Consider the following 12,784-nt stretch of genomic DNA (forward strand, 5'->3'; position numbering starts at 1 on the left):
TGGGAATGACTCTACTTCTTAAGGGGATTTCTATAGAGTTAGGCACAAATCTTCATGATTTCTTGGCACATGTATAAATGCGAGAGCCATTATATTATCAACTAAGAAATACCGTAGAATGCCATAGAAATATGCTTCTATCTACCTTAGGTCGACTTTCCCAATTAATGAATTTGTAACATTTCATCTTTGTAGTCATAATATGATCATAACATGTATTTCTATTTGTAGCATTTTATTTGATTGTAGTATTTTATTTACTTGTTTTATTAGTTTAGTTTTATTTATCTTAATCTAATCATTCCATAATCTTTAATTTTACTCACATTTGCTTAATCATCTTAGTACATTTAGGAATTAGTAAGGCTATAATTCACTCTGAATTCCCTAGAGTTCGACACCCTACTTCCCTATACTTAGTCAAGTAGGACTAGGATAGAATTCACTTCTACCCACATCAAAAGGATGGCAAATCATTGATTCTATACTTAGCCTAGGAAGAGGAAGCTATAGGGGCAATGGCAGCTCCGTGCGAACCCAATGACGTGAAGCATGCGGTCTATTATCTCAGTATGAAGTTGCTACCTTATGAGTCAAAGTACAACCTCGTAAAAAAGATGTGTTTAGCTATGATATGGGTTACAAGGAAGCTGAGACACTATTCTTAGTCTTATAGGGTGTAGGCAATCTCAAAAATAGATCCATTGAAGTATCTTTTTGAAGCTCCATTTCTTACAAAAAAATTGGCTAGGTGGTTAGTGCTCTTGATAGAGTTCGACATCGAGTACGTTACCGAGAAAGTATTTAAGGGTAGGGCTGTAGTAGAATTTTTAGCTCAAAATGCGATCGAAGGTGATGACCCTTGGGATTTGGAGTTTCTTGATGAAAACCTAGGGGCAATCGAGATCTAAGAATGGAAGATGTACTTCGATGGATCTATAAATGCAAAAGGTGCAAGGTTATGAGTAGTTCTGATCATGTTAGAAGGAGAGATATTGCCCATGACAAGAGATTGGACTTTAGAGTGACCAATAACATGGCAGAGTATGAAGCATGTTTATTTGGATTAGAAGCGGCCATGCTAGCGGGAGCGAAGCAATTGATTGGTCTATGTGAACTCCATACTAGTAATCCGATAAGCCATTGAGGAATGGGAAGTAAAAGAGCAGAGGTTGAAACCGTATGTTAACTATCTCATAACTTTAGTATGTAATTTCTCCAACTGTTCATTTGTACACTTACCTCGAAATGAGAATTAGATGGTAGATGCATTGGCTACCCTATCGTCTATATGGGTTAACCCCTTGCAGCTTTTGATGAAGCCTTTGGTGGTTATGAAATTAGGTGTGCCTCGTTATCAAGAGGATCGGGTATTGCAAGTTCAGATGGGACTAGAAGAGAAGCCTTGGTTTTATAATCTGATAGTTTTGTAGAAAACATGAAATATCTAGAGGAAGTGACTGCCAGGGAAAGATACGCACTGCAGATTCAAGCTAAGAATTACATCACCCATGAGGGAGTCTTATATAAAAGAATGGTTCAGGTATACAGCTTTGATGTGTGACTAAAATAGAAGCTTAAGTAATAATGGAAGAAATGCACAAAGGAGTATGTGGGTCTCATATGAATGATATAGTGTTAATGAGGAAGATCATGTGTCAATGATATTTTTGGTTAATAATGGAAAAGGATTGCATAACATTAGTGAGAAAGTTCCATCAGTGCCAACTGTATAGTGACCTGAGTCACATACCTCCGACTGAGTTGCATAACTTAATGTCTCCTTGGCCATTTGCAGCTTGGGGGATCGACATTATTGGAGAAATAAAACCTCCCTCGAATGGTCACAGGTTCATAGTCATAGCATTTGACTACTTCTCTAAGTGGGTTGAAGCCAAGTTGTTCACTATATGGGGGCAAGGCAAATGGCTAGATTTATAAAAAGGAACTTGATCTGCAGACACGGTGTCCCACATGTTGTAACGGATAATGGGGTGCAATTCATGGGTGAGACAGTAGACTTGGTAGCAAAATACAAGACCGAGCATCACAAGTCTTCTCCATATAAACCTTAGGTGAATAGAGCAATAGAAGCAACCAATAAGAACCTTAAGAAAATACTCTCGCAGATGGTGTGGAATCATAAGGATTGGTCATTTCAATTACCCTTTGCACTTTGGTGATATCAAATAACTGAGCGAACGTCAATTAAGCAAACACCATACTCTATGGTTTACAAGACTAAAGAAAGAAGAAAGAAAAAAAATCGAGTTTCTGGAAATGTTTGAAGGGGATCTATGGCTCAGGGGAAGGATTTATATTACTCTATTTATTTGAGAAAAGGCCCTTGCCTAGCTAGTCAAAGGACCTGTTGTTTTACGCTTTCTAGCTAAAAAGAATGCTCTTAACAATGAAGCATGCGATGATTCCAATTAAAAGATGAAATAAATAGGCAATCTCGACAGTCCTTGAACTCAAACTTTTAGAAGAAGTTTCAATTTCCCGGGAATTCTAGTCATTTCTCTTTCATATTGAACCGATGCCTGCTACTTCATTTGGGAGAAAAACCATTCTTGTGAATAAACACAACCCCTACACACACCTAAGAACACCCCTTTCTAGCATTCGCTCTCGGCCATTCTTTGTTGTTGGCTTTCATAGTAAAAAAAACACCTTAATTGAATAAACCACCTAACGAATAGAGGGAGACTTAAGTTCCTATTTCAAAAATAAAAAATTTTAGGGTAAGGAAAATTACATCTAAGCAATTGAGATCTGAATATGCACCTCTTAAGATCCTTGAGATGGAATTAAAGTCTTTGAGAGTTGTATTAAAGGCTGAAATATCAAAGTATCAATGGGTCGAACAAAGATACCAACAGTTGGCTCTAGTTGATAAGCAAAGGATGAAAGCCCTATACCATATGCAGTTGTATCAGAAAAGGATAGCTAAGGCATTCAATAAAAAACTGAAGCTAGGAAAGAGCTACTATTCTAGTATTGAAGCACACAAAAACTATTGCATTTGACCCCAGAGGGAAGTTCAGACCTAATTGGGAAGGCCCGTACTTGGTAAAGAAGATCATGCCTAAGGGTGCTGCTAAGATCTCAAACTTGGAGAGGAACGAGTTCACTAAACCAGTCAACTTGGATCGTCTCAAGAAATACTAAATATAAAAATAAGTAATGAATAAAAAAAATAGCTTGTTGATTGGAAACACTAAAAAGGCTGGTCAAACAAAAATTAGGGCAGCAAGAGAAAAAATAATTAGCTAGAAAATCTGAAAAGACTGGTTGATGACAAGTGTTGTATCATAAGAAATCAATATGTACCCATCTAGGCTTTTACTAAATGAATAAATTGTTTAGAATTGTATGTCTGTTTATGATTCTACACACTAATTGAAAGAAAACAAAGCTAAAAGTCTAAAGCAAAATAAACGAGATCTAAGAAAAAGAGAAGCATGTTTTCTATCTTCTTCTTCTTGTCATATCTGCATCCTTAGATGAAGCAACTAGTTCTTGAGTCCTCTTGAACCGTGCAAAACCAGGAGAAATAGAAAGCTGAAGCTGAACTCAAGCCTTGAAGTTGTCATCAGTGGTCAGATCGCCTTTAGAGTCGTGGTTTCGCTCCATGTTTCGGCATACTAAAGCCTCTTGATCTTATTTAAAAAATCCTGTCTAAGCGGGAAGCCTTCAAATTTAGGAGGGAACTCCAAGATCCATTTCTTTTGTCCATACTAGCACCAAAGTCTTGAAGGTATGTAAAAGGTGGATGCTTGTTGTCCAAGAAAGGGTATACAATCACCATACACCATGAGTATGACATACTTGATTCTCCATTCATGGCAAGTCTAGCAGATGAGTGTGTTCAAAATGCCTTTCATCTAGGAAATCCAGCCATCATGCCCCTATGGGATGACAACATATTGAGTTTGCATGTGCTTTGACTCATACTTATCGATATTCCTCAGATGGTCAATATCTAAAGCTTCTCGAGCAACCAAATTTGCAAAAAAGAGATAGAAAAAGAGAAAGTATAGAAAAATAGAAAAAAGAAAAGAAAAATAAGCTAGGTTGAAAATCCGAAAGGGCAGCTTAGGCAAAAATAAAGTCTGCTAAGTTGAAAATATGAAAAGGTGACTTAGGTAAAAGTTAAGATAAAAGCCCACTAAGTTAAAAACCCGAAAGGGCAGCTTAGGCAAAACAAAAATAAATAAATTTTAAAAGAAAAGAAATTTGTTTGCATATTTATAAGTGAACGAGGCTGCCACTAAACCGTTGATGGGTTTTATACATGTCCAACCGAATGATGGTTTCAGCCAAGATGATTAGAATTGGATCTACTCCATGCTCCACCTAATCAATAATGTCAACAATTTTGATATCTCTCCCTCCCTAAGGAGAAATCAGTAGAAATTGAGCATAAATGCAAAAGCCCAACATCTGAATCCAAGCAGTGTGCCCTTTTCCTTCTTCTCATAGCAAGAGATCAAAGAAGTAAGGGTAATGTACTCACCAATAGAAGGGGAAAGTACCTTAGATGGAGGCATGTTGAATAATTCCAACAGTTTGCTAGGAAAAGGCTCATTAAGATTTTGTAGGCAATGGGATGAGTAGAATCCATGGGGCCTCCAAGAATGGCGGAGAATTCTTCAATTATGGAGCATTAAACCTAAAGACATGGTCTCTTGGACACTAAAAGTTGATGGTAGAATGGAGAAACCCATAAGCAAGCTTGGTTTGTTACATGGCTTTAAAGGATGATAGATGGAATTTTCCAAGTTTGATCCAATGATTATCAATTAGGGCTCTAAGAAGGGTTTGTAGGCTTTGGCAATTTTTAGAACATGTTCTTTAGCTTTTGGAAGAAGAATCACGTACGCGAAAGTGTGAGGGGTGCACATATATTTATAGCCTTAAAATCAGTGTTTTATTCGGACTCTGCGACTACAGAGTCACTGATCGACTGTCCACACAGTCGATCGGCTGTATGATGTCACCAAGAAGATTTTTAGCTTTTTAGAGGATTTTTAGCATTTCCTTGCCCTGGTCATATGTACACCCAAAATAGACAACATCAAGAAGGAATAATAAGAATGCATGTGCTGGAAATGCAAAGTTTTATATATTAAAAAAATATGTTTTTTACAAGCAATGATAAAAAGGGAAAGTACAAGCGGTAACAAAGGAATAAAAAACCAGGTTCTCTCCCGAATCTCCCATCCCATCATTCGAGTCAATGTCCATCCCTTGAGTCTGCAAGGTAGATAGCTGAAGTATCAGAGTGTCGATCCAACATTGTTGAGCATTAATCCGACGTTGCTGGTCATTCACCTACCCTTCCAAGCTCTCGTGATCCCTCTGATGAAATCCTGAAAGGAAATTAGTTAATGTATCTTATACATGCATACATTTTACATTACATAACTCATTTCTTAACTATCAGTCCTCATCGAGGATGAAATACTACATCCTCGTGGCACCGACCAATTGATGAACACTCTTGAACTGGTTTATTTGAACCTGCATGGTTATTTGCATCATATGTCACTAAATTTTTAGGAAATGAGACATTAAAACACAAAAGAGAATGTTACTTACGTGCATGCAAGTGCTCAAAGTGAACTTCATAGAAAGACAATGCTCTATAGTGAGCCGGTGCTCCATCGCACTTTGGAGACTCTAGTATAAGACTATCAAATTTGGGCAGAATGTGACGCTCCATGAAACCATGTCAGATATGGCTATAGGAGGTGCCTCGGAAGCAACACCAGTGGAGGAGCCCGAAATATGGGAAGGCCTAGAACGTCGGGTGGATCACCCCATGGTCAGTTCAGCAGTAGCAGGGGCATGGTGGATGAACTACAAACAAAATGGTTAGAAAAGTGGAATATAAAAGATGAGTAATTCGAAGTATACCAGAAAAGATACATGAGGCATGATAGCATCGTCCAAAGGCACAATCCCTAGCAACCGAGGAATAAAAGAAGTGTAATCTGTCCTTCGAGATCGGATGGTGAGATTCTTAGGCTCGTCATACCCTACTAAACATTCCACTAGTTCTTCCCATATAAGGTCCGCTGCACAAAACATAGAGAGAGGTGGAGGCAAGGGAACTCGGTGTCTACTAGTGATGCTGGCTAAACACGACTAGCAATCTATAGGCAAGTGCACCTATCGAATGTAATCTAGCTATGGCAAGTATTAATGTCATATCCCACAGGAACTGAGAAACTACTACTACTACGCTATTTTTATTATAACCGATCAAAAGGTGGTAAAGATCATTAACTATAAATAATTAAGATGCAATTGAATACTAAATTTTAACAAAGAGAATGAAAGTTGAAAAGGATAATAAGATGGGTTAACCTAATTGGGGATCACTTTAGCTAGCCAGCTTACACAAAATAAATTATGAATTGATTAATTAAGAATTGCGATTTATGGATAATTTCTTAAATGAATTGGCCTCTCTCTCGAGTTAATCAATTCTTAACTCTAAAGATCTAAGGTTGGAATCTCTTCCTAGCAATTGATTTTAGAATAGCATTAATCTCTAAATTACCGCTAATAAGAATGTCTAGTTCTTATTCCAGTAAGTTATTACACTTACCTCTAAGATGTAGATCACCTAATCACACAAGCAGTGTCCAAACTCAATTGAATTTCTCAATTACAAAGGAGTTCTCAAATTGATTCAACAATGAAGAAGAAATAAATAGATTTCATTATACTTGAATGAAAACTATAATCTTAAATCAATAATCCAATCACTTAAGTACAAAATAAGCCTAGCATGGGTAAAGATCACCCTCAAATGGGTTTAACAAGATTAGTTACATATGTTCATGATTAAAGTAATACAAGAATCAAATACAAAGCAAACAAGAATCAAAAAGAACATGAACACTCTTTTCTTAAATGGTAGAAATGCTATCTCCTCTTGAATAACTTTGGATCCAATCTCTACAGCTCAAGATCTCCTTCTTCTTCTTTTTGAATCTTCAATCCAATCCTGAAAAACAGCTTATCTGGGTGATGTTAAAGTGGAATTCATCTCTATTTTCTTCTTCTTGATTGTCAGGAAGGCTGCTCTTAAAGTCTGTCTTGAATACCTTAAAGTTCTCTTTCTTTCGCCACTTTTCGATCCCCTCTTTTCTCTTTCCTTTTTCTTTTCTTTTAAATTAGGTTTCAGGATCCAACACACCCGTGTTCCAGGACGTGCTGACAAGGGCATAGTACCTTTTGCAATTTTTCGTAAAAATTATGCATATTTTAAGCAAATAACATGTATATCTAGTGTATAAGTTGTAAAAAACAAGATTTAATGCAAGAAAAATATCTCTACGACAGCCAAAAATGCCCGATGAGTGTTCAATTTCACTAAGAGAGGATTTCCTCCCCTTTGACAAGCCCAAGATCATTTTGGCGAGAAATTGGTGGTGAGAACTCCCAGCTGGGTGCAATTGGGGTATGTCCCAAAAATCTAAAAGATGAGACCGCCATTTCTAGACTAATTTTGCAGAATTTAGTTAAGAAATGGGAAAGAAATCGAAGAGAAAGTGAAAAGAGATTTGAGAGAAAAAAAAAGAGCAAATGAGATAAAGGGATTTGTGAATGGATGTTGTAGGCGGCAGTTTCAGGCATCCACCCAAGTGTTTTTAGTGAATACCGCACCATAAAGCTTTTCAACCTACTTGGGAACATGCTAACTAGTCACTAAGACTAGCGCAGAGATAGGAGTCGCCATCCGGGTAATCCTCGGGACACTTTTACTAATGAGTGGAGTTTCTTAGATTCTATAAGGAAGCTTACGCTATAAAGTCTAGAGATGGATCTGGAAGCCAACTTTCTTATTTGTTTATATTAGTCTTTAATTTTATTATTTAACAAATTATTCCCTATAAATACAAGCAATTCATATATAGGCATACCAAATAACACACAAGATACATCTAAGTCTAGCCCATTTTGTTAAAGCCTAATCCGTATTAGAATCGTTAGCCTACTTTACATGTTATGTTTTAGACTTTCAGCCTTTAGACCTAATGGACTACTTATTATAATGAGTCCCATTCAGTGTAAAACAAATTCTAATTAAGTACAAGTCCTAACTAAGCATGCCAAAAATCCGCTCAGTCTACTTAGATTTTAGGGTTTTAGGCCCAGTTAATGTTGATTAGCCTATTAGACTACGAGATTCATGTTGGATCTAGTTTTAAGCCTAAGTCTATGTGGCCCATTTTAATTAATAAATCACATAATCACATATTTAATTAACTATACAATAAATAAAATAAAGAAAAAATTAAAACTAATTATTACAATCAGACCTATAACTACGATTGCAAAAAGGAAAGACCTAAAAACTATACATAAGCCAAAATACATTAAACAATTATAAAAAATACAAAAAGTTGGAGGCTGGCTTGAACAACCGATCGACTCAATGTAGAGCCAAAGAAGCCCTAGAGCCGATTGGCTCTAAGGCTTCTTGGCTGGTTTCGTAGTTCGTTAGTGCAATTTTGCATCCCCAGAGCCGAATTTCACATGAACAAACGTTAAAATTGATTAGAATAAAAGAAAATAAGATAAAAACATTAAAAATAAAAGTGACAAAAGTCAATTGAACAATCAAAACCCTAAATTGATAAAAATCCTATATGCAGTAAACTAACAAATGGCATAATCAATCAAGAAAATCATATTTAACAAGTTTAATTACCTAATCAAATAAGAAAATCATATTTATGATGATGGTGTATGTATGATCAAAGAAACCCTTAAGTTCCCACCATGAATGTTAGATTTGCAAGTCTCAAGCGATGAGAATGCAATTGAGTCGAAGACTGTGTAGGAATCCAGTATTGGATCTGGCTTAGAGAAACCTTATGTTGATTAGAAATAGATTCCAAAAGTAAGTTCTTTCTTTAGTGGCTTGTTTCCTAAAACTGTTCTTTCTTAGTGGCTTGGATATTCTAATGTTAAACAAGATCGACATGTTTTTCTTTCTTTTTTTCTCTCTGAATTTTCTCTCTCTTTTTTCTTTCTAAGTGTCTCTCAAGTATCCATCTCACTTACTGCCAATTTTCAGTTCTCGATCCTCCCTCTAAAATTGTAGTTGCCTAGAGGTAGGATTTTAAGAAAAATCCTAAAGGAAGTGATAGATTTTAGGAATATATCGAAAAAAATTCAATTTTATTCTTAAAATTTAAATAATTATCTATAAAAATTATGATTATCATCAAGGAAACCTTCTAGAATCTATATCTGGATGTGAAATCGTCACAAAAAATAACGTCAGAGAGCAAAAAACCCAATCGGCTCTATATAGAGGGAGCTTTAGAAATTACAATTACGCCCCTGAATTTGTAAAACTGTCATTGACCCCCAAACTTAATTTTTTCTAACAATTAGGTCCAAATTGATTTCAAAAAAGGTGATTCCAACTAGATTAACCTCGACTCTAGCCTTGGATTCACCTACCCTTCACCTCTTGAGACACGAGAAGGCAGTAACTTTCATTATAGGACTTTATGTTTTTTCCCTCGATATTTAGATCTGAAAAAAGGGTGATGATAGATGTGAAGGCTTATGTAGGGCCTACGGACGGCAAAAGTGTTGTTCAAGTCCCCAACCTATCAAAATCACATTGTCATCCAAAAATCGATCCAAGTCTCCAAAAGACACATGGAAGGCCAGTTTGAAACCCGAGGTGGGAATTCTCGAGAAATTATAAAATTGGTCCTTGACTCATCAAAATTATATTTTGGTCCCTAGGTGGACTAGTTAACAATGTATCTTCCATAAGACATCAAGCGAATCAGATCAAACCCCGAGGCGAGAAAATTCTAACCAAAAATACCTAGAAATGAAAAATTACCAAGTTGATCCGAAGTGGTAAATTATTTACTAAAATGAAAAATAACCAGAGGAAAGTCTCTACAGATATCAAATTAGCAGGTGTGGTCCCCATATTAACAGACGCGGTTCCGAAGTCACCGAGCGTGGTCCTTATATCAATGAACGTGGTTCCGAAGTAATCAGGCGTGGTCCATAAATCAGTGGATGTGGCTCCTAAATTATTGAATGTGGTTCCTAAATAGCAGACGAAGTCCTCAACCTAAGCAGTCAACATTCTCAACCTATGCAAGCGAAGTCCTCAAAAATTCAAGCGGGCATGGTCCTCACATCAAATCAACAATCAAAGTCTGAACTTACAAGGCGTAGCTTCCATAGCTCACCAAGATATCCTTTTATTATACCTTTGACATTTATGATTTATCTCAATTTATTTTAAATCATTGCATGCTTATAATTTCGACAAACCGGGGGCAGTTGTCTGCACCCATTTTTTGAATCTAGATATTGAAAGAATTATGAAAATCCCTATGATTAAACTTACTACCTTCTCAGGTCTCAGAAGATGGAGAACATGGGAATCTAAGGTTAGGATTGAGGTTAATCCAACTAAAATCACTATTTTTCTAAATCAATTTAGATTTAACGTTAAGAAAATGAAGTTTGAGGGCCAAAATGAAGTATTTTGCAAGTTTAGGGATTAAATTGCAAACTTTTCATGAACTTTTGCCTTTTTAGATCATAAAGTTGAATCGGCTTTGTGCAGAGCGGACTGGCTCTATACAGTGTTGATTTATGGTTTTCTTTATTGGACATAGTTTTTTAGCACTTTTATGTCCAAAATGATCTTCAAGAAGGTTATTATTGATAAATATAGGATTTTTATTGATTTTATCAAATATAATCTCTAAAAAACTTTAAACATATCGATTTGTTCCTAGGGATTCCTAAACCCTAGCTCTATATATACATATTTAACTTTTAGGTTTGGGAAGGAATAATTACCAATAATCACCAACATTGAGCGATACCTTTTTTGAAAAAAAAAAAGAGAGTGGTGACACTAAGAAAGAACTAGGAAAATTAAGAAAGTTTTGAAGAGAACGACAAAAACCCTCTTCATACCCCAAGTAGCACTGGATCTTCAATTTAACTGCAACATCATCTCCTGAGACTCGTAGAACAACCAATTACGGCGACAACCTGAGGGCTCCTCAGCATCATCATCATCCACACTATCTTTCAAACCTGGTTCTTTTTATGCTTTCTTAGAAACATGATTAAGATTATTTTTTGTTGATTTATGTGTTTCATATGATTAGAATAAGTTTTTAGATGATTGCATGTTATGATATTGCTAGGGATTTGAATATGATAATAGGAACATGTAGGATTTTGATTATTTTATTTTCTTTAATTTTTAGTAACATGTTTAGGATTTAATTAGATCTGTAATTCTTTAATAATTTAACAGTTAAATGTTTTAGAAATAACATAATTTAAATTTGAGATTTAGCCATTTCTTGTTTACTGCTAGTCTAGGTTCTTTTAGATTTTGCATGTTCTGTTTAGGGTTTCTAATTGATTTTATGTTTCTTTTATGTTTTCTATTTGATTTTACACATTTTAATTGATTTCATGTTCTCTATGCATGTGTGATTGACTCTAGGGCATCAAATCAAGGGAAGAACTATCAAAAATCACTTGACCAATCCCTAGGCCGATTGGCTTAGTGTGGAGCCGATTCGGCTCTGTGTTGAGCTTATCGGCTCTTCACCCATAGGTAATCAGTGCTACTCCATGAAACCCTAGATTTCCGCCATTTATGGATTTTTGGCAATATTTATTAATTTATGTACATTATGTACTTAGTTTTAGGCCTTTTTCTCTTTTCCTTTTTAGTTATAGGTTGGTTGTAATAGTTAGATTTATTTTCTACATTTTATTTTGTTTATTCTTTTATTTACTATATGACTAAATAAGTGTTATGTAGTTGATTAACTAAAATGGGCCACATAGACATATGCCTTAAATTTGGACCTCACATGAAAATTTAGTCCAATAGGCTAATTAATGGTAATTGGATTTAAAATTTAAAATCAATATAGACCTAATGGGCTTTGCTATGCTTTAGCTAGGGAGATTGAGCCATATTAGATTAGGAACCACATAATTGGGCTTTATCATAAACTGTAGCCCATTATGCTTAAAGGTTAGAACTCAAGAGCATAACTTGTAATTGGACTAGATTAGGCCTTATAGATAATTGATTTAGTAAGCTACATAAATAACTTAAATGAGGGTTGGGCTTTAATATAAATGGGCTAGAATTAAGGATGACAGGAGGATGAATGATTCTAGGAGCAATAATAAGAAAGATTTTGTTCCTCTGAACACATCAAGGAACAACATCTTGATGTGGGTTCAAAAGAATAAATAAGATATTAAGTATCCAAACCCTATGAGGGAGCAAACCGCGAACTTCAGGAACAAAAATAAATTATGTAAGTTCTATAATGTTAATAAGAATATAATACAATGGATTGTACTCACCTCAAGAAAGAGATTGATCGGTTGGTTGAGAGGGGCACCTGAAAAGATTTGTTACTGGAAAAGAAGGCTGGTCAGACAAAAATAGGGACTCCAAAGGATTAAGGGACAGAGATCGGGAAGGGTCTCCAGGGAAAAGAGATTCGACAAAGGGAGATATTTAATGATCTTTGGTAGAGCTATGCTCGTAGCTAAGAGCTCCAAAAGAAAAATAGGCCAAGTTATGATGGCCGAGAATGAAAAGCTCCCATATATAGTTTTTTAGAGAAGGATGGAGAAAGAATTGAAATGCCTCATCAAGAAGCCTTGGCAGTCTCGGGATTCATTGAGAATTATTGGGTATGGATGCTATTTGTGGATCATGGAA

Source organism: Ricinus communis, chromosome 8 (assembly GCF_019578655.1).
Source record: "Ricinus communis isolate WT05 ecotype wild-type chromosome 8, ASM1957865v1, whole genome shotgun sequence".
NCBI classification, from domain to species: Eukaryota; Viridiplantae; Streptophyta; class Magnoliopsida; order Malpighiales; family Euphorbiaceae; genus Ricinus; species Ricinus communis.